Source organism: Musca autumnalis, unplaced genomic scaffold, assembly GCF_047663935.1.
Source record: "Musca autumnalis isolate F117 unplaced genomic scaffold, ASM4766393v1 scaffold_4, whole genome shotgun sequence".
Lineage (NCBI taxonomy): Eukaryota > Metazoa > Arthropoda > Insecta > Diptera > Muscidae > Musca > Musca autumnalis.
The window spans coordinates 31,486,056-31,510,717 of NW_027411977.1; the positions used below are offsets into that span (position 1 = coordinate 31,486,056).

Sequence of the window (24,662 nt, forward strand, 5' to 3'; positions counted from 1 at the left end):
AGTAAAATGGAAGTAGTTTTGAAAATTCGTACTAATGGGTACGAAAAGTACTAAATGGTACTAAATTTGGTACAATTACGATTTGGGGGAAAGGATAGAGCTGGAATCCTGAAATTTTGAACTAAGGCTACTGTTGGAGAGTAGCATGGAAGTAGTTTTGAAAATTCGTACTTATGACTACGAAGAGTACTAAGTGGTACTAAATTTGGTACAATTACGATTTAGGCGAACGGATAGAGCTGGAATCCTGAAATTTTAATTAAGGCTGATGTAGAGATTAGTGAGTTTTGAAAATTCGTACTTATGTGTACGAAAAGTACTAAATGGTACTAAATTTGGTACAATTACGATTTGGGCGAACGGATACAGCTAGAATCCTGAAATTTTGCATTAAGGCTACAGTTGGAGGGTAGCATGAAAGTAGTTTTGAAAACTCGTACTTATGGATACGAAAAGTACTAAATTGTATTAAATTTGGTACAATTACGATTTGGGCGAACGGATGGAGCTGGAATCCTGAAATTTTGAACTTAGGCTACTGTTGGAGAGTAGAACGAAAGTAGTTTTGAAAATTCGTACTTATGGGTACGAAAAGTAATAAATGGTACTAAATTTGGTACAATTTGGGTGAACGGATAGAGCTCGAATCCTGAAATTGGGAATTGACATTACTGTTGGAGTGTAGAACTAAGGAGTTTTGGAAATTCGTACTTAGAGTACAAAATGTACTAAATTTGGTACAATTGGGATTTGGAATCTGGAATCCTGAAATTTGGAATTGAGATTATTGTTGTAGAATTGAGGTAGTTTTTGGATTTGAGTGAACGAATAGACATGGAATCCTTAAATTTTGAATTGAGATTACTGTTGGAGTATAGGATTAAGGTAGTTTTTGAAATTCGTACTTATTGGTACGAAAAGTACTTAATTTGGTACAGTGGGTTTTTGAGGGAGCGGATAGAGCTTGAATACTGGAATTTATTTACTACGGTTGGAGTGTACATAGTTTTTGAAATTCGTACTTATGGACACGAAATATACCAAATGGTAGAATTTGGATTTGAGTGCACCGACTGCGCTGGAATCCTGTTTTTTTGGAATTTAGGTTACTGTTGAAGTGAAGGATTAAGGTAGTTTTGGAAAATCGTACTTATGGGTACTAAGAGTACTTAATGGCACTCAATTTGTTGTTGGGTGTAGAGACAGTGCTGGAATCAGTATTCTTTGGATTTAGGGTGAATATTGGTGTGCAAAGTTGGTCTCGCTGTTAATATGTAAGGGTGAGATACTGCTTGTCTTTTTGAAAATCGAACTAAAGAGGTACTAAAATAACAATAAATATTGATTAAAATTGGTATTAGTGCAATAAAATTTTCAGTGTTCACCATTTTTAATTTTATATTGTTTATTTGTTTTTTATATCCTTTCCGCATACGAAGTAGCGGGCACTTTGCTAGTATTTGTATAAAATAGTAACGGGATTAGATTCTTAACACTTTGAGCCACTTAGAAACAAAATCATTTCAACCTTGCAACGCTTCGTGGTCACATACCGGGCTGTCAAAGATATTGCATCTGACATTGTAAAATTTTATAAAAATTTATCAAACGAAGAACAAATTTGTTTCGCTCGACAATTAAAAACCGCTGATTTAATAAAGAGTTTTTTAATGGATAACACGTGTAAAGGTATATAAATTAATATTCTTATTAAAAATTAAAAGAAGTTAGATTTGGTAAGGAATATTTGATGTAGCCTTGTGGTGTATTTTTTGTGTAGTTTGTATTGTAGTTGATATGATTTTTGGAATAGAACTCTCGGTATTGCGACGTATTGTCGAAACTATATATGTATATAAGATAGAAGGTAATAGTGAGTACTAATGTGTAGAAAATTTCATGTCCGTATGGATCCGAAAACTTATAGAAAATTACTTACAGATAGCGTGACACTTAAAAATTTGGATATATTTAATTATTGCTCTGGGCTGGGAGTGGGACTAGTAAATATGACACAATTCGCCAAATTAGATAGTAATTTTTATCGAGTTGTATCAAGCACTGAAATCTTTTATCTTCAAGCATTCTAATTTTATTGACTGGGACTACAAACATCTACTACATTTCAAAAACTTAACCTGTAATTATGAAGCTTTAAAAAATCGGACGCGATCGCGGTATTCTACTTCAAAAACTTCCATTAATGATAGATATAAGAATTACTCTTGTATTGCATTCCAATACGTATAATAATTTCCGAGATTTCGCGTTTGGCTATCACACATTTTGGGGGAAGTCCCCCGTCCCTAAATTTTTCATTATAAAAACTCCCTTCCAATATATTCTCAAACTTAACGAATCTACAAATGAAATTTTAGCCAAATCGGTCCAGCCATTTCCGAGAAGTTCTATTTCGAACATCATGCCAGACCTGAAAAATTTTCTTTGTAAATATAGATATGTATATCTGAACCGATTAGAACCATATTTTCCACACGTGATTCTAAATTGAACAGAACTTACCAAATCAAATTTTAAGGCGATAGGATGCTAATTGTGTCATTTGCGCGGCTTAAATATAAAATCTGATAAAATCGGATGAAACATATATGTGAAAACTATATCTATATCTGAAGCGATTCCCACCAAATTTTTCAGATGTGTTTTTATGCTCATTGAAAATATTGGAACGAAATTTGAAAGCTGCTTCCAGTGACTTGTTGCCTAAAAAACCTGTCATTGGGCCCAATGTGGTTTGTAAAATGTCGAAAGTTTTAATAAACAAGTAAAAAAGTATCAGTCAGCTTTGCCGACAGAGATATACCCTCAGCCTATGTGGATTGATACACTTTTTTCCCAAAAAACGTATGTATTTAGGGTGGGGTTTTCAAAATTTGAGCCTATGAAATAAAAAAAACTCAAAAATATCTATAGATAGGGCTTTTGTACCTTACTTGCCTAAGAAAAACTAATATCGCTGTAAACAGGACCACTGGGTAAACCTTCGGTAAAAACTTCCAAAAGATCCTAGAACAGACCATTAACCACACAAAAATGTTGAACATTTGAACATAAATTAAGTTTGGACCAAATCGTTTGCTACGTTTATGAGATATCGCGCATACAATTTTAGCGAATATTTTCGAACTTTTGTGGGGTAGGTAGCGGAAGAAGTGGATCAACATATAAGTACCACCTTCGAATTTTATTTAATATTCGAAGAAATATTACGATATCGAAAGTGTGGCCGAACGCAGTATTCGGTTCGAGCTCTCCAGCCACTACGTATGGTGCCATAGGGGGTTTTTGCAACTTTCGGGCTGTTTTCTCAAGAAGAATGGACTTGCCCCTGAAAAGACTTTTACTGTCGTAATTGAGGCAGCGAATTCAAGTTGCTTTAACAAAAACTAAAGTGATTCGAGAGCAGGTCTTAAAGTGAATTTATAAAACATTTTGTGTGGGAGGTACCCGAAGGAGTGGACAAATATAGTCCATATTCGAACCTGATCTATATCTGGTAGATATATTAGGATGTGTAAAGTATAGACCAAATCGGTCACTCCCATCAAGAGTTATGGTGCGCACAAAATTTCCGATCCGTTCGAAAGATATCTTGCGCTCCAACCACTACACACGATATCATAGGGGTTTTTTGCAACTTTGGGGCTATTTTCTCAGGAAGTGTGGACTTGCCCCTGATGAAACTAGTACCGTCGTATGGAGGGCAATGAACACAAGTTTCTAAAACAAAAATCGAAGAGATTCGAGAGCAGGTCCTAAACTGAACTTATCCCAAATTTTGTGTGGGTGGTACCGGAAGGAGTGGACCGATATAACCCATCTTCGAACTTAAACTAAGTTTGAACAAAATATTACGAAAGCCAAATTTTGGATCGAATCGATTGATCCGTTCGAGAGTTATCGTGCGCTCTAGCCAGCCAGACAGACAGACGGACGGACATTGCTCAATCGACTCCAAATTGTCTGAAACACATTTCGTCCAAACATACTTGGGGTCTAAAACCATTATTTCGATGGAGGCACATTTTGCCCGTATGAAAGTGTATATACCCTCGTTAGCATAAATGCTGAGGGTATAAAAAGAAAAAAATATTATCAGGAGCCGGGCGTTGCAATCTACGACTCATAGACTCCGAATCCAACTCGCAGTACTGTTTGAGACTACGCAAAAACATGGTCGAAAAACTATCTCTAAAAAGAGCTCGGCAGCATTTAAGCTAAATCCTGAAAAAGTAGGCTAAGTCGAAAAACTCCATCTGATACATCAATGGTTGTTGTTCCCGCTTATTTCTATCTTAATTGTACGACTAGACGTTTATGGACTCGATGACCTTAAAACTTTCCAACGGAGACAAACTTATGAAAATTCATAACTTTTGTTTTCTGGAAAACAAGTAAAAAGTAACCGTCGGGTTTGCCTACAGAGATATTCCCTCAGCCTGTGTGAGTTGAAACTTTTAGTTATAATAGGCATAGAGTTATAATAGGCACGAGCCAGATAGACGGACGAACCGGAATAAATCGACTCCAAATTGTTTGACGCGGGTTCCCCCCTGCATACGTCCCTGTATGTATACCCATATCACTTTGATGGAATGAAATTTTTGTTGCTTCACACGATGTATACAAAATTCAGATCTGTAAAAAGTGACAGTCGTTATGCATAAAACATACCGTGTAGAAGCCCCTTAAGAATTTTAATTTACTCTTGGTGCTGAAGTTGTAGCTCTCGTCATGTCCGACAAAAATTTTTAACACATGAAGTCCATCTAATTTCATATTCAAGGTCAAAATCGCCATAACCAAATTTCTTTTTATACCCTTAGCATTTATGCTAACGAGGGTATATACACTTTCATACGGGCAAAATGTGCCTCATCGAAATAATGGTTTTAGACCCCAAGTATGTTTGGACGAAATGTGTTTCAGACAATTTGGAGTTGATTTAGCCATGTCCGTCCATCTGTCTGGCTGGCTGGAGCGCACGAAAACTCTCAAACGGATGAACCAATTCGGTTCAAATTTTGGCCTCCGTAATATCTTGTCCAAACTTAGTTTAAGTTCGAAGATGGGCGATATCGGTCCACCCCTTCCGGTACCTCCCCCACAAAAGTTCGAAAATGTTCGGAAAATTTGTGCGCACGATAACTATTGAAATGAGTAAGTAATTTGGTCCATACTTTGCTCATCGTGAAATTTCAACCAGACTTACATGTGGTTTCAATATGGACTCAATCGGTCCACTCCTTTGAGTACCTCCCACACATAATTTCGGAAAAGTTCAGTTTAGGACCTGCTCTCGAATCGCTGTGATTTTTGTTGTAGCAACTTGTATTCACTGCCTCTATACGACGGTATAAGTTTCATCAGGCGCAAGTCCATACTTCCTGAGAAAATAGCCTGAAAGGTGCAAGAAAAACTCTCGAACGGATCTACCGATTCGGTCCAACATTTGGCCTTCGTAATATTTTGTGCAAAGTTTGAAGATAAGCCATATCGGTCCACTCCTTTAGGTACCTCCCCCCACAACAGTTCAAAACTGTTCGGAAAAATTGTGCGCACGATAACTCTTTAAAGGCCGATTTGGTCCATACTTTACACATTCTAGATATAGATCAGGTTCGAATATGGACGATATTTGTCCACCTCCCACACAAAATGTCGGATAAGTTCACTTTAAGACCTGCCCTCGAATCACTTTGATTTTTGATGAAACATTTTGCATTCGCTGCCTCCATTACGAACGTAAATGTTTTTTCAGGGGCAAGTCCATACTTTTTGGGAAAACACCCAGAAAGGTATAAAAAGAGTACGATATCTCACGAACTGATCGAACCGATTTGGTGCAAAATCTAGCCTTCATCATATATTGTATAAACTTAGTTTCAGTTCGAAAATGGGCAATACAGGTCCACAACTTCCAGTACTTCCCCTCAATACTTAAAAAATGTCACTAAAATGGTATGCACGATATCTCTTGAACGGGGCAACCAATTTGGTCCAAAATTTAGATCTCCCAATATTTTGCCCAAATTTAGTTTAACTTCTAAAATGACCGTTATCGGTCTTCTCCTTGGGGTACTTCCCCCACAAAAGTTCAACATTTGTGTCTAAGTGCAGTTTAGGGTCTGTTCGAAGATCCTTTGGAAATGTATACCGATGCTGTTCGTTGTGGTCCTGTTTACAGCGATATTATGTTTTCCGTGCACGAGTCCATGCTTCCTGGCATACTGATCCAAAAATTATACGATGACCCACAGAAATGACTATTGGGCGCGATATCTATCGAAAAGATATGACTCTCAAAATAAGTACCTCCTCCGTAACACTTTTGAGATTTAATCCTAATCCACATTTTTGTTGGCAAGTTCAAATGTACAGAAAGGGCCACAACATTTTGAAAATACCCTAATTATATTCGATCTGTCTGTAGATGAAAGTTTCAGTTCACATAGGCTGAGGGTATATCTCTGGCGGTCAAGCCGACTGATACTATTTTACTTGTTCGATCTCTTTTTCCACTTGTTTGCTTCATCGAAGCCTTGGCCTGCCAGTTCTGCGTGTACCGCCATGTGGCCCGTATCTACGCCTTTTTAGCGGTTCATCATCACTCATTCTACTCATTCTTATGACATGGCCCAACCTGCGCAATTGTTGTATATCGATTAGCTAAACTATACTGATGTCGTTGTATAGCAGATACAGCTCGTGGTTCATACGACGTCGATATTCACCGTCAATGCAGATTGGCCCGTAGATCTTTCGAAGAATTTTCCTCTCAAATACACCAAGCACTGCTTGTCTGCTTCCGCAAGTACTCCGGCTTAGGAACTATACATCAGCACGGGTAGTATCAGTGTTTTGTAAAGCGTTATTTTTGTTTGTCGGTATGTGGCTTTGTTTTTAAATTGCCTGAAACGGATTTCGTCCAAACATACTTGGGGTCTAAAACCATTATTTCGTTGAGTCACATTTTGCCCGTATGAAAGTGTATAAAAACCTAATAGACCCTTATTGAAAGGCTAAAAACAAAACAAAAAAACAATAAACCACTTATCTGTCATTAACAATTTATTCGCTAATGTTCGTTTATTTTCAAGTGGCTAGTTCCGTAATTCGAAATTGACCCTGAATTCAAATACTTTTTAGATGTACTTATCGTTTATTTCCTCATTGTGTTTTTTTTTCTTGGGTCGTAAAAGGACTAAACATGTCCTTTGAAACGGCCATGAATATAAAAAAGCATGCAAAGCGGCATGTAAATCACTTCCTTCATATTATCATCATCACCATCACCATCGTCATCGCCATGGGCAACAAAAAAGCCAAGTATGGGCTTTATGAATTATGAATCCCTCCTTTATTGATTTTTCTTTTGTAAATTGGCTGTATAAACAGTTTATTTTTGGTAATAAATCGTTTTTGGTTGTGGTCACAAACGTCAACAGAAATTGCCAATTGGTTGGTTGTATGTATGTACTATTTCTACATACATATGAGCATTTTCACATTTTAGCCACAAGTGGGTATGTGTGTTTTGCAAGTGCATTCATTCAGTGCATTGTTGTAGCCTCAGTCGTCACCATCGCCATCATCATCATCATCATCACCACCATTATTGTCGTGTCGACGCTGTCGTCTGTTGTTCATGGTACAAGAACAAGTGTCCTCAAACACAGGAAGTTCAACCATTTTGCATTGAAATTTACAGTGCTTAACATGGCCCATAGAGTCCAAGCAATGTTTTCTCCTTCATATGTGAGTATGTTCCTCGCATACACTCACAAACCCTTGTGCTGCTCCTAGTCAAAATGTAATATTTATGTGGCAAACAATCTGCAGCAATTATTTGGTATTCGGTTTTATGCACTTAGTATCGGTTGCGGTTGGTCATGATATACAAAACCGACAATATTGAAACCAGAATGCCTGAGACCTATGGCTTGTGGCATTGGTTGGTAACTTTTCTCTATCTCTCTTCTTGTGGGTGAGGCAAACATGAAAACATGAAAAAGTCAGAAAAATATGGATAAGCTAAATAAACAATGAGTAAAAATTGCCTAAGGGTTTGTAAATGGTTGGTTATCTGCGTTTAAAAATGCGTAGCTGAGAAAATATTGAAAAGCATAAAGTTGACCTACAGCCGACACAACAGACCATGTGAAATGGAATATAAGACATTGGCACAGAAATATGTAATTAAGGCATAAAAAGAAACATCTTAAAATATCGTTAAATAAAATATGTGGTCCAGTCATTTTAATAAAGAACAAGTAGGAACGGCGTTAAATTCGTTCCGGTCGTACTCGTTATACCCTCCACCACGAGCTGTATTGAAGTAAAACTGTACAATTAGTTTCCTTTCGTTTATGAAGAAGACTAAATACGAAAATTCCAGTAATTTCGGTAAAACAATGTGGGTAACCTTCCCGAAATTCGGGAGGTACCGTCTTATGGGCTCTATATGAAGGCGTGAACCTCTACGGACAAATTTTTGGGGGGGGAAATTTTTTATACGACCAAATAACAAGAGTAAATACCAAAATTCAGTCATTTTTGTAGAATATTGAAGCCACAACCTTTAAAATACCGCAAATCGGGGGGTACCGTTTTATGGGGGCTATATTAAGGTTTTGAACTGTACCGACACATTTCTGGGGGAAAGTTTTATATCACCAATGAATACTAAATGCCAAATTTCAGCCATTTTTGTGGAATATTGAAGCCACAACCTTCAAAATATGTACAGAAAATCGATAAGTACATAAGTAAGGCGTGGACCTATACCTACAAATTTCAGGTGAAAATTTGTGCACCCCCAACGAAGAAGGCGTGGACCTATACCGACATATTTAGAGGAGAAAGTTGAATACCCCCCAACAAAGACTAAATACCAAATTTCAGCCATTTCGATGGATTATCGTGGCCATAACCTTGAAAATACCGAAAATCGGGAGGTACACTTCTATGAGGCAATAAGAAGGCGTGGACCTATACCTACAAATTTCAGGTGGAATGTTTTATACCACCAATGAAGACTAAAAATTTCAGTAATTTCGGAGGAATATTGAGGTCACAAACTTTAAAATAAAGAAAATCGGGAGGTACCATTCTTTGGGTGCTGTATGAAGGCGTGGACCTACATATATCGAAAAATTTCATATGGAATGTTTTATACCCCAAATGAAGACTAAATACCAAATTTCAGAAATTTCGGTGAAATATTGTGGCCGACAAATACCAAATTTCAGCCATTACTTACCTTCTTAGCTGGCCAATTACAGAACATTTGTTCCACAGACCGAACTTAGAAAAGATCTCCAATTCACTCTGTTTAGTGCTTCGCTTTCTGGAATACCGCGCCTTGTCATCTCTTCACCCACTTGTTTGCGCCAAATATTCTTCGGCCTGCCAATTCTGTGTGCACCGCCATGTGGCCCGAATTTATACACCTTTTTAGCGGGTTCATCATCGCTCATTATTATTATATGGTCTAGCCAACGCAATCGCTGCATCTCAGTACGTTTAACGTACTACGTTGTATAGCAGGTACAGCTCGTGGTTCATACGACGTCGATATTCACCGTCAAGGCAGATTGCTCTGTAGATCTTTCGAAGAATTTTTCTCTCAAGTACGCCAAGAACTGCCTTATCTGCTTGAGCAAGTACCTAGGCTTCGGAACCATACATCAACACGGGTAATATCAGTGTTTTGTAAAGCGTTATTTTTGTTTGACGAGTTGTGGCTTTGTTTTTGAAGTGCTTACTTAAGCCAAAGCAGCATCTGTTGGCCAATACAATTCTTCTTTTTATTTCACAACTGATGTCGTTTGTTGTGTTTATGGCGCTGCCGAGGAATACGAAGTCTTTTACTACCTCAAAATTAAAGGAACCAACTTCAACAGTTCGTCCGATCTCAATGGACCCATTGCGCGTCGACACCATCACCTTGGTCTTCTCACCGTTTACCGCCAGACCCACCTTAGCAGATTCTCCTTCGACCTTTATAAAGGTATCAGTTACTTCTTTTACTGATCGGCCAATGATGTCTATATCATCAGCATAAGCAAGTAACATGTGACTATTGGTGTAGATTGTGCCACTTCTTTTGACGTTTGCCTCTCGTATAACCTTTTCCAGCAGGATGTTAAAGAGATCACACGAAAGGCTGTCTCCTTGTCTGAAACCTCTTTTGGTACCAAACTCTTCGGAGAGGTTCTTTCCTATTTTTACTGAGGACCTCGTGTCAGTTAAAGTCATTTTGCAAAGCCGGATGAGCTTTGCGGGGATACCAAATTCAGACATGGCTTGGAATACCTTTGAACGCAGCGGGCTGTCGAAGGCTGCTTTATAATCGACAAAAAGGTGGTAGGTGTCGATCTGCATCTCTTGGGTCTTCTCCAGGATTTGTCGCAGGGTAAATATCTGGTCAATGGTGGACTTGCCAGGTCTAAAGCCGCATTGGTATGGTCCAATTATCTCGTTGACCATAGGCTTTAGTCGTTCGCACAATATCCCTGACACAATCTTGTAGGCAATAGGGAGTAGACTTATGCCCCTATAGTTAGAGCATACGGTCTTATCTCCCTTCTTGTGGACGGGGCACAGGATACTCAGGTTCCAATCGTCGGGTACTCGTTCTTCCTGCCAGATGGTGCTAACTAGCTGATGAATACACCTTCTGGGATTGGGACTGTGGTATCTTCGTCATCTTCGCTGCTATTGGATACCAACAGTTTTGAAAAATGTTCTTTCCATATCCTGAGTACACTATCTGTATCAGTTACCAAATTACCTTGCTGGTCTCTACAGGAGGATGTGCCTGTACCAAAGCCATCAGTTTGATGCTTGACTCTTTGGTAGAATTTTCGGACTTCATTCTGGCTCCTGTACATCTCGATTTTTTCACACTCCCGCTTTTCCATCTCTCTCTTTTTCCTGCGGAAAAGGCGTTTCTCCTCTCTCCTTTTCACCCTGTATCTCTCTCGTGAATATCGAGATGATTAAATCTGGTACTGCTAACTACCATGTTTTTGCAGCTGCAAAGTCTATCAGGCTGAATTTCCCGACTGTTGGGCCAAAGATATTCTCCTTTCCAATTTTGGCATTAAAATCGCCTAGAATGATTTTAATGTCATGGGCAGCGCTCGTAAAATATATCTTTGGTCTGTTCGTCCTTTTCTTCGGTGGGAGCATGAGCGCAAATAAAGCTGATGTTGAAGAATTTAGATTTTATTCGAATTGCAGCAAGTCTTTCACTCACTGGAGTGAAGCTGGATTCCAGATGTTTTAGTCTCCGACTAACTACAAATCCGCAACCAAACTCATGCTTTACGTCATGGCAGCTATAATACAGTGCGTCACCTTTAGGTGTTGTTGTGACGCCTTTCCCCATCCATCGTATTTCCTGCATGGCAGTAATGTCGGTCTTGTACTTTTCAAGTACATCTGTCAATGCGCAAACTGCACGTTCTTTATAAAGAGTGCGAACATTCCAGGTGCAGATTCGCTGATCGTGGCCCTTAAAACGTTTGCGGAGTTCGTCAACTTTAGAGAGGTTTGTTTTTCTTTTCTTTCGTTTTTTCATAGTATGCTGTTTTTTCAAGGGTAGGGTTACTAACCCGACGCCCAACCCCAAGTTTTTAACGTTCTACCTTTAACGGGTGTTAAAGGCAGTTCCCCAGGTGACACCACGGGGAGGTCAGTGTCCACTTGAGATGAAAGGGGGACCAAGATAAATCCTGGGCTTTGCCATGTTAAAAACGGTCAGGACCGTTGCTTGATATCTTCCATCCCCTACGTCTCGTGGATTAGTGCAAAGAAATTGTGCAAAAAAAAAACAATCGCGGTGCTTCAAATGACATTTATAAGGTCGTCACAGATGACGAATCTGGGATCTATGCTTAGAAGCACGAAACAAACAGGAATCGTCCGTTTGGGTCTTCGAAAGCCAGCCAAATCCAACCAGAGTTGTTCATGGAAATAGACCTTCGAAGCAAATGTTCGCCTGTCTCTTCGGCAATACTGACCGTGTGGCGACACTACGGCTTGAGAAATGTAGGACGGTTTATTCTGAGCATTACACTGCAATTTGTTTGCCTGAAGTCTCCTGAGAAATTCGAAAAACGAACAAGAGAAGACGAATCGTTCTGCATCATGACAATGCGAGCTCTCACACATCGATTCAAACCAGCGCCTGTTTGACCGGACAAAACGTGGAATTGATGGGTTACACGCCGTAGAGCCCCGAGTGGGAATCCAATGACTTCATTTGATTCCAGCAAAATAAGAAAAAAAGGCATGGTCAACGATTTTCGTTGCCAGAAGATGTTGTAAAAGCGTTCAAAAACCATGTTTTGGAGGTTTCTCAATCAAGCCACTGTAAACAACCCAACACATGGTCATATATCAAACTGATCTCAGTACGCTTAGGCTAAAAACTGTCAAATTTTCCAAAAAAAATGTAAAAGGTGAATCGTACAGACCGATTTGAGGCCTTACTTCTCCCTATTGTCAAAAATAGCTATCCAATTGCCGATCATCAGCATAGGTTCCGTAAGCAGCACAGCACGACAACAGCGCTGCGCACCATCTCCACACATATCAGTCAAAGACTCAAGCAGAAAAAGCCGTGTGATAGGTCAGTTTTTGTGGCGCCCAATTTAATTTAAGAACTCGCACTGTTTAAGGACATCGAGCAGACAACCTTCCGGCCAAACAATAAGGTGTACGACCTTAGAGTGAAATGTACGACCGTAACTGTTTAACCTTTACCTTTCCTGTATTCCACCTCCTTTCGACGGTATTGAGATCGTTAAGAATGATCCTACGATCTTGGCGTTGTGTACATTCCCTAGTGAAAGGCCGAACTCTTATTTAAATTATCCTACCACGTTTTTCCAGTACCTCCCTCGCAAAAGTTAAAATTTTGAGCCTTCTGTATTCGAATAATAAAATAACCATAAAACCGCAAATTGAAAATTTCCAACACTGAAAAAGTAGCCAACATTTAAAACCTATTACAAGAAATGTGTCCTACAACACAAAAAAGGAAACATGGAAGTCAAAAAATCTGACATTTGTTTCACTTCAATGCCGATGCCGATATCAACGACGTATCCACCGCTTACAGCCAGAGCAACAAAGCCATACCACAACCACACATAAACAAACAACAGCTGGTGACTTGGCAGCAATGCTGTTATTATCTAATTTAAATGTTCTTTAACAATTTTCAAAATTGGAGTACAGGACGTGGATGGAGCCATGCAAGACGAACGAGTACAACAACCACACGTCAGAATTGGTTTATTAACTTGGTATCATAAGTCATACAAGCAGAAGGCAACAAAGCAATAGAAGTTAACAACCGACACACGAACCCACACTTGAGTCATTATTTCCTCTTCATTCGTTTGTTCGTTAGTTCCATGTTGTTCGTTCAAACATTACCATTACAAACAATCAAACGTGCTACAAATCCAGCCAGAGCCAACTAGCGAACTAACAATCCCCAGCCCAGACGACCATTTGCATGCCAACCTTACCCTGTGTTTCTTGGCGCTATACCAATAAACGAGGTACTTCGTAGTTTGTTAGAACACACAATGACCCACCACCCGGTCATGACGACGCTTGGAAATTGCTTACTTTTACACTATTCACTTAAATGCTTCCGAGATTGCTATTCATGGGGTTCTCATAAGCTCTTTATAACGGAGATTTACATGGGTATTTAATATATGTACATACACTTTTACACTTACATACATATGGATGTAACCATATGTTTTGCTTTTACATTTGGAAATTTTGAAAAAAAAATATTATTATAAGCCAAATTAGGCGGAAGCAACAAGAAAGTGCCCAATTTATTCTATTTTGATAGAAAAGTTTGTGATATTGTTTCCGTTAACATTTTGCACTGTGCCAAAAAATTACAATAATTGCATACAAGACACAGTTTTTTTTTTAAATTTAAGTTATTTATTTCGCAATAACTTGGACAGGGCGAACTTGTTATACTCTCCACCACGAGTTGTATTGAAGTAAAATGGATGGAACAATATACCAAATTTTAGCAAGTTCGGTAAAACAATGTGGCTTACCTTCACAATACCGAAATACGGGTGGTACCGTTCCATGGGGGCTAAAACAAAACGTCGATCTATACTTAAACATTTCTGGCGCAAAGTTTTTAGACTCAAAGAAGACCAAATACAAAATTTCCGATATTTCGGTAAAACCTTCAAAATACCGAAAATCAAGATGTACCCGCGGACCTATACTAATAATTCTCTTCTGGAATATTGTATAACCCAAAGGAAGACTAAATAACAAATTTCAATCTTTCGGTGGGTTAATGACGTCACAACCTTCAGAATTACCGTTCTATGGGGCTATATCGAAACGTGGACCTATACCGACGAGTTTCAGTCAGAAAGGCTTTTAGCTCCAACAAAGAATAAATACCAAATTTCAGGCATTTCGGTGGGTTACTGTGGCCACAACCTTCAAAATGCCGGAAATCGGGAGGTACCGTTCTATGGGGGCTTTATGAAGGCGTGGACCTATACCTACAAAATTTCATATTTAACGTTTACTATCCCTAATAAAGACCAAATACAAAATTTCAGCCATTTCGGTGAAATATTGAGGCCATAACCTTCAAAATACCGGAAATAGGGAGGTGCCGTTCTATGGAGCCTAAACTAAGGCGTGGACCTATACCGACAAATTTCATATGGAACTTTTAATACCCTAAATGAACACCAAATACAAAATTTCAGCCATTTCGTTGGAATATTGGGGCCAAAACCTTCAAAATACCGAAAATCGGAAGGTAACGTTCTATGGGGCCTATATGAAGACGTGGACCTATTCCGACAAATTTCTGGGGGAAAGTTTTGTACCCCCAACAAAGTATACGTTCCAAAATTCAGCCATTTCGGTGTGGTAATGAGGCTAAAACCTTCAAAATACCAAAAATCGGATGGTACCGTTCTATGAGGACTATATTAAAGCGTGGACCTATACCGACAAATTGCATACGGAACGTTTCATACACCAAGTGAAGACCATACACCAAATTTCAACGATTTCAGTGAAGTATTGAGGCCACAACCTTCAAAATATCAAAGCGTGGACCTATACCGACAAATTTCATACGGAAAGTTTAATACACCATGTGAAGACCATACACCAAATTTCAAAGATTTCAGTGAAGTATTGAGGCCACAACCTTCAAAATTCCGAAAATCGGGAGGTACTGTACTGTGGGGGCTATATGCAGGTGTGGACATATACCGACAAATTTCATATGGAACGTTTAGTACCCCAAATGAAGACCAAATACCAAATTTCGGACATTTCGGTGGAATATTGAGGCCACAACGTTCAAAATACCGGAAATAGGGAGGTACCGTTCTATGGGGGCTATATGAAGGCGCAGACCTATACCAACAAATTTCTGGGGGAATGTTTTGTAGCCCCACCGCAGCCTAAATACCAAACTTCGGCCATTTCAGATGAATATTGAGGCCACAACCATCAAAGCACCGAAAATCGGGACGTACGTTCTATCGGGGCTATACTAAGGAGTGGACCTACATATACCGACAAATGAAGACAAAATACCAAATTTCACCATTTCTCAGGAATATTAAGGCCACAACCTTCAAAACAACGAAATCGGGTGGTACGTTATATGGGGGCTATATGAAGGGGTGGACCTATACCGACAAATTTCGGGGGGAAAGTTTTGTACCCCCAATGAAGACTAAGTTCCAAATTTCAGCCCTTTTGCGTTCGATAATGAGGCTAAAACATTAAAAATACCGAAAATCGGGTGGTACCGTTCAAAACGTGGACCGATATAGCCCATTTGCAATGCCAAACATCCTAGGAGTAATAGAAACTTTTAAACCAAATTACAAAGCTCTATCCTTAAAATTGCGAGCTGTATCTTGATTTCAACAGACGGACGGACGGAAGGACATACGGACGGGCAGACGAATATGGTTATAACGACTTAGTATTTTACCCTGATCAACAATATGTTTTCTTTATAGGGTCTCCGATTAATATTTCGATATGCTTCAAACGGAATGACAAATTTAATTATACCCTCCATATTATGGTGGAGGTTATAAAAATGTACCTTCGTAAAATTATATCCATGGTTTAAGTTCGAATATGGGTCATATCAATCTACTTTGTCTGGTACTTCCGCCACTAAGTTGAAAACTTTTGCTAAAATTGTGCACACGATAACAAAGGCAGTAAGCGAGTTGGTTCATATTTGGAACATCGTAAAATTTCTACCAGCCATAGATTAGGTTCCATATGGACTCTATTGGTCCACTCATTCGGGTACCTCCTACATATAAATTGGGAAAAGTGCAGTTGAAGACCTTCCAAAAGCGGGCTAAAGTGGGGCCATAACCTGGAGTAGAGCTTTTAACTGGCGGGGTTTATACCTTAAGCAACTCTATCTGGACAATTCCGAACTTGTTGTAACCATCATAACGCAGTTATGAAGAGAATGGTTTTCTGCATTGCTGCGTTCATGATTTTCTCCTGACTCATAAAGTCCACTATTTTCTCTATCTTACCTCGGAGTCCATGTACTCATTTCTGAAAACATTTCACCCACGTAACAGGGCCCTCGAGGACAACCTGTTACGAAAAATTTCAAAACGATCCGATACATGTCTTTAAACTGCAGTTGTCCTAAAGTTTTTTAAATTTGGTTGTTGTTATAGCAACGCATATATGTTCGTTTATATGTACTATTTCAGTTATCAGGTTCTGGTTCCTCTGTATCCATAAAGAATCAGGCGTCCATAAAGAATCAGGAGACAGGTGAGTAGGGTTAACTGGGCAGCTAAACAAAGTGTGTTAGGCAGTCCCAAGCCACATGTCGGACATGTGTTGGGTATCGTGGCAACATTTCGGACCCAATACGAATTGAGGCGGCTGCCTCGTACGGTTCGTAACTGAGCTAAAACCAATCGTGTTTGCCTTGGCAGCTGACGTTCTTCTGCTGCAATGGATGTGGGTGGTCCCCAAGTACGACATTCACACTGTATCTCTGTACTACCTGCCCAACCGTGTCAGTGTGAATGCTATCCAAGCCTGCATGATTGTCTAGACTCTAGAGGTTCTCTTTTGTACCTTTGGACCTCTCTCTCTCTAAATCATGAAGACATCTCCTGATGTGCCTGGGTGGCAGAAGCCTGTCCATTAAATCATGACAGGGATGCTCACGGCGATAACACCCTAGTAGGTACTGCATCCACAATATACTGTTGCACAGATGTACCGGTAAAACCTTCGTCTCCTCATGAAGATGGCCCACTGGTGTCATGGTGCAGTCCTCAGGTTGGCCACGCTGGTGCAGCATAGTTTACCACAGATCGGCCTATTGTTTTGTAAGAGGTCAACAAGCTTTCTTTGTCAGCACCCCAAGTCCTACCGGCCAGCAACTTAAGAACCTTGTTCCTGCTTCTGATCTTATCGCAAATAGCCGTAGCATGCGCATGCATTACGATCCCACTTCTGTCGGGAGAATGGCGAATTTCAGAGAGGTAGAGGTTAAATACATATTGTTTCTCTTTACGGGATTTGGACTTCATGTCTCCGAATTCCACAAACCTTGAACTATCGAATCATGCCTAGCTGTTCGAGGATATAGAGAAGACAACTCTCCAGCCGTGTTTGAAACGTTGGATAATCAATTATATGTATGGACCCCAGTCATACGTGGAATTCAGGAACAAGAAGTGCAAACCCCTGAGTGAAACAGGGAGTTCCCCAAGGTGGGGTGATATCTCCGGAACTGTTTAACCTCTACTTTTCCTGTATTTCGCCCCTCCAAACGACATTGAGATCGCAACGTATGCGGATGATTGCACGATCCTGGCGTCAGGTACCTACCCTGATGACATCTGTGGGAGACTGAATTCCTATTTAGCCGATCTTACCACCTTTTTCCCCGCGATTTTCCATGCTAGTATTCGACACTAAATTTACGGCCACTCTGTTCACCACATGGACGGCGCAATATAGAAGAGAGTTGAATGTCGTGGTTGATGGTAGCAGCATTCCGACCACAAACGGCCTAAAATTCTAGGGATCACCTTCGACACTACGTTCATGTCGTCCGCGCATGCCGCAGCTATCTGCGACAAACTGAGAAGTAGGAACAAGTCCTCAAGTCCTAGCCGGCAACACTTGGGGTGCAGATAAAGAAACCTTGTTGACCACATATAACGCGAATGGTCGGTCTGTAGGAAGCTATGCCGCGCCAGTTTGGTCCTCGAGTTTATGTGATTATATGATACGAAATGGAATAAAATTCAAACTTGTCAAAATGCCGCCCTGAGAACAGCAAAAGGTTGCCTTCTCATGTCTTCAGTGGACCATCTACATAAAGATGCAAAGATTCTTTCGTTGCAGTACTTGCTCGGTTGTTACCGTGAGAACCATCCCAATCACCATCCGGATATCTGGAGAGAACCCCTAGATCAACAGGCACAACAGATAGGTCTGAATAGCATTCACACGTACGCTGTTGCTTAGGCCATAAGCAACTGCAGTGCGAATAAAGTCCTCGGAGTAACTCCCCCATCTATCACAGCTGAGGTGCGTCAGCTGCCTCGACAAACCAAAGTAGTTTTGGCTCAACTACGCTCGGGATATTGCAGTCGCCTAAATTGTTATTGGGCGGATATTGCCTGCCAAACCTATACATTTAACTCCAGTGGTTACTAGGGTTATGACTTTTCGACTTTTGTTTCAAAAATATTTTCCTGTAGCACTGATGAATGAACTTTTGCCTATTAATCACTAATATAAATCTTATTCCATTCAAATATAAAAAAGGTTTACGCACAAATCGATTTAAAAAAATGTGGTTTTGAAAAAATGTATTCAATGAGAAAAAAAATTCTAAAAAATTATTTCCTGTTGCAGGAATGAATAAACTTAAGCCTACTACTTATAACTAAAATAACACTGTACAACACAAAAAATAATTACAAACTAATTCGGCCAGATTATTAAAGGATCGAAAACAGAAGACACGTGTTTCGGCATTTTGAAAGTTTACGTCGGGAAGTAACCTGAATAGGCGTGGCAAGCTCCGCCCATTTCTACAGGTTTTGAAATATTCGACATCAGATTCATTAGAATCCTTGCATTTTAGGTATAAAGTGTCTTTGGCAAAATTACTGACAACAATGTGGGCTATTTTATAAAAAAATTATTCCTCATGCGAGTCACTAAAGGTGTCTTTTTGATCCCTTTTCTCATAAACGTTTAAAAAGTCAGATCAAAATATAGGTCCCCGAATACACCAAAACTCTAAATCGTACCTAAACGCCAGGAATCTTCCAAAAGTAAAATCACGTTTTAGGGTTAATGTTGTACTTTATCTGAGTTTATTAACTTTTGTCCCACAAAACTTCATTCTAGATAGAAGACGTAAAAGACAAAAATGATCTCCATTAAATTTCAATATATATATAGGTGTTAAAAGAAAAAATATTCTACACAAAATTTCACTGTAAGTACCAGAACAAACTAGATATCTAAGTAAAATACTTTGTTAAGAAAATGACGTTACAAAATTATTTGTTAAATTTTTAGACTCTTAATTAAAATTTATTCCATACTGAGTCAAAATCTCCTAAATTACTCACTTTTTGAGGATTGTGTCAAAAGAAGAAATATTCCAAATCAAATTTCATTATGAGTCTCTGTACAAAAGAAATTTTTAGCTATAACATTTAACATCTCCAGAAGCTTTCGCTTTTTATATATGATTTAGGGCCATATTCTACCGTTTTTATTCACATAATAAATTCTTTCAGAAGATTATGTGTGTATGTATTGAAATTTGATGGAGAATATTTTTGTCTTTGACGTCTTCTATATAGGATAAAGTTTTGTGGGACAAAACTTAATAAACTCAGATAAAGAACAACATTTAGCCAAAAAAATGTGATTTTACTTTTGGCAGATTTCTGGCGTTTAGCTACGATTTAGAGTTTTGGTGTATTCGGGGACCTATAGTAAAATTTTATGACAAATAATTTTGTAGAATATTTTGATGTGATACGATCACATTTTAAAGGAGTTCTTAAACATTTTTGAAAAAAGGGACCAAAAAGACCCCTTTAGTGACGCGCACGAGGGTTAATTTTTTCATAAAATATACCCCGCATTGTCAGTAAAATTCTAGAATTCCAAGGAATCTGATGTCGAATATGTCAAAACCTGTAGAAATTTTCGGAACTTGAGAAACAAATGTTATGTCAGTTTGATTATCTCATGTGGCTCTAAAGTTTATTTTCAATTATATACCTTTATTTTTAATTATTGACTTCATAAAATGGCCCAAATTCTGAAAAATTAAAATTGAGGGTTTTTCCTCGAATCACCTTATAATTAAGATTTTATGTAATCATGTGTAGAAACTCATAACGCTATGATACAGGGATATGATGTTGTAAAAATGTCGTAACACTTGTGTTTACATCCCATCGAAGCAGCCACTTTGGAACTGGAGATAGATCCAGAGCCAGATTGAACAGAAGAACGAACACGCAAACATACAATAATAAACACTGTTACAACAACAACAACTATTTTTCGATACAATCCCGCGACGGCCGGTTCTATGCACTGGATTGACTCGGAGGAATCTTCGATCAGGGGTCTTCACCTCAACAATTATGTGTTTGTGTTCGTGTATTTTTTTCACCATGGGAGCGGCAATTTATCCCGGAATGCCTGCTCCGAGCCAGTATGGATCTGTTCCGTTTGCCAGATCCGCATCCACCACATGTCAACAATGGTGAGATGTAATGGATGTATGGAATGGGTGCATTTTCGTGGGTGCTCTGGCCTTAGTACCACCCGGGATTACAGCGGCAGGTATGTTGCTGCTTGCTGCGTCAGCACATCACCCAGTGCGTCTTCTACGTCGTCCTCTGACTCTTCGTCGTCATCGGAATACGAGACGCCCCCGCAGTCTCCCCAACAACAACAACAACAAATGCAGCATCTAACACCACATGTTGTTGTTAAACGGCCCGGAAATATATCATTCCTGCAATTCAATTGCAACGGTCTCCGCAATAAGGTCAGTGAAATTGTGGACTTTATGAGTCGGAAAAACATCATGGTCGCCGCGATCCAAGAAACAAAGCTCACCGCCACCTGTAGCTTACGTTGTGATGGTTACAACGCTTTGCAGAAGGATCGCACAAGAAGCGGAGGAGGAGGACTTGCATTCCTAATACACCAGTCTGACCAGTACAGACCTATCTCGCTTGAGCTTGGCTCTAGTGACCCATAATAGAGTGTATGGGGGTAGCAGTAAAGTGTGGTACTGCCGAGATAGAGCTGCTTAATGTGTACATACCGCCGATGAATAGCTGTGCCCGGCGTTATATGCCCAATATTAGTTTGCTTTTAGAGGGCGATCAGGGGACCAGACGGTTGGTGCTAGGGGACTTCAATGCTCATCATGAGCTTTGGCACTCCGTCCTAGGTAATCACCAGAGGGGTACAACGCTGACAGAGCAAATCGATAGTCCCACGTTTTGCGCGGTGAATGAAGACGCTCCTACGAAGATTAGAGTAAACTGCCACAGCTCGCCAGATATCACCATTGTGGCACCAGTAGTGGGATTCTGTAACTCATTTTTGCTGTTATCGATAATTGTCGGTAAAATTAAAATGCTTATAATTTCGATAATTAATGCAATTTTTCGGTAAGTTAACGATGAATAAAAAGTAGTCGCTAACCTCTACCGACACAAACAATGATGCCAACTTTTCTTTATCTTTTTAGTGATAATTTTGCGATTTAATTTTACCGATTTTTGTCGGTAACAGCAAAAATGAGTTACAGAATCCCACTACAGGTCTGATAAATGACGTATCCTGGCAATCCGTCATTTCCCTTAGTTCGGACCACCTCCCTATCATCGTCTCCGTAAACAGACCACCCGACTTCATAACCTCTGAACGCAGTACTTTCCTGAACCATGGGAAAGCTGATTAGCACGGTTTCAGAGAATTTACCAATCACCGCTTCAGACAATTGCCCACCCCCTCAAATCCTCGGGTAGCTGAGAGAACTTTCCGAGACATAATCACTAAAGCAGCCGCTCGCTAGATACCTGCTGGTCGAATACCCGAAATAACACCAAATTTCCCAGCAGAGGCGACGGGACTAGCAAATGAACGTGATGAGCTTCGTCGTACGAACCCCGAAACCCAAGAGTTAGAGAACTTACTGTTGAAGTCAACAGGCTAGAAGGCGAACATAAACGGAAAAAGTGGCTAGACCATCTGAAGCAATGCAACATTGGTGCAGGAATAAGTAATTTGTGGGTAAAAGTTAAATCACTCTCGAGTCCCGAAAATAAGGATGACAGAACGGCTGTTACTTTCAACGGTGTGACAGTAACTGACCCAAAGAGGTGCGGCAGTTCATAGAGCACACCGAGAGTGATAGGGCGAAGAGAAGTGTGGTACGCCGTATAAGAAGAGCTCTTCCAGCCGAGGAGGTACCACCACAATTTACGATGAGCGATGTTGCAGATGCCATCCGAAACGCAAAATCATCCAAAGCGTTGGGCCCGCACCGAATATCGATGGTATTTAACAAGTTTTCTCAGCCTATCGTTAGCCACCCATGTTGTACCGGATGCCTGGAAAGTTGGCAGGGTGGTCCCGGTACTGAAGCCTAGCAAGGATGTGCATAGTAAAATGCATAGTACTACAACAGAATTAGACGCCATATCCATACATATCAGTTGAGGACTGAACCAGAAAAGGCCGTGCGACCGAACAGTCATGGCCTTCGATACCATCAACCATGCCAAGCTGTTCGAGGATATAGAGAAAACTAATCTCCAGCCATGTTTGAAACGTTGGGTAATCAACTATATGTGTGGACGCCAGTCGTTTGTAGAATTCAGAAACAAGAAGTCCAAACCCCGTAGAGGGGAACAGGGAGTTCCCCAAGGAGGGGTGATATCACCGGAACTGTTTAACCTCTACCCCTCTGAAATTCCACACCCTCCAGACGGCATAGAGATCGTGATGTATGTGGATGATTGTACGATCTTGTCGTGGGGTCCTATCGTCGATGACATATGTGATAGGTTAAATGTCTACATAGCAGACCTAGTGCAGTTCTTCCATCTTAGGAATATGAAAATATCCGCCGCTAAATCCACAGCCACGCTGTTCACCACATGGACGGCTGAGATGAGGCTCCCACTGAACATATTGGTCGATGGTGCACTGATTTCGACCACTAACTACCCTAAAATACTGGGTGTAACGTTCGATAGCATGTTCAAGGCGTCCGCGCATGCCACAGCTATTTGCAATAAGATCAGAAGTAGGAACAAGTTTCTCAAGTCGCTGACCGGCAGCACTTGGGATGCTGATAAAGAAACATTGTTGACCACCTACAATGCAATAGTCCGGTCTGTGGTAAGCTATGCGGCGCCAGCGTGGTCTGCAAAGGGTAGCGCATCGCAGTGGAAGAAAATTCAATCCTGCCAGAATGCCGCCCTGAGGACTGCAACAGGGTGCCTCCTCATGACACCAGTGGACCATCTTCATGAGGAGGCGAAGGATTTACCGGTGCGTCAGCACAATAAGATGTTGTCGATGCAGTACCTGCTTGGGTGTTACCGCAGTGAGCATCCCTGTCACGATTTAATGGACAGGCTCGTCAGGAGAGACCTTTATGATCTAGAGAGAGAGGTCCAAATGTATAAAAGAGAACCGCTAGATCAACGAGCCTATCAGGTAGGCTTGAATCGCATTCACACCAACATGGTTGCGCAAGCAGTACGAAGATACAGTATGAATGCCGTACTTGGAAACCATCCCCCATCCATCGCAGCAGAAGAACGCCAGCTGCCAAGGCAAACACGAGTGGTTTTAGCTCAGTTAAGATCCGGACGATGCAGCCGCCTCAATTCGTATTGGGCCAGAATTGTCGCCACGATACCCAACATATGCCCAGCATGAGGATTGGGACCACACGATAATATAATAATAATTGTTCCACAAACATCCCATACGGGACAAGGGAGACTTCTCTCATATCAATGAGTGCACCCCGATTCATATTAGCTCAATGATATGGGACCTACTGTTTATCGCCGAGTCCGAACGGCGTGTCTGAAGACACCACTTTGTAGAGAAGTTTTACATGGCTGAAATACTCAGGAAATGTCGCCAACATTACTGAGGGGTATTTTGCCACCGTTGAGATTTTTGATGTTGACTGGCCGAGGAATCGAACCCACGACCTTCAGCGTGCAAGGCGGATGTGCATACCATTGCACCACGGTGGCACCACACGATACTCTGCGTTTATTCAACTGCCCAGCTAACCCCACTCACCTGTCTCCTCATTCTTTATGGACGCAACCAGTCCAGGTTGCAGAATTCTTGAGTCTGGATATAGAGGAACTTGATAACTGAAAGAATACACGAACGAACATATATGCGTTGCTACAACAACAACTATTTTTCGATAAGCAGGAGTTTGGTAATAAATCGTACGAAAATAGGCCACACGATTTTATTATATCCATTGT

The 24,662-nt window shown here is 40.3% G+C and overlaps 1 protein-coding gene across 1 annotated transcript in view; it reads right to left on the reverse strand.

The window, feature by feature from the left end:
• LOC141403561 (uncharacterized) overlaps positions 1-24,662 on the reverse strand; it is a 141,533-nt gene that overhangs the window by 60,657 nt on the left and 56,214 nt on the right. The window lies entirely within an intron of this gene.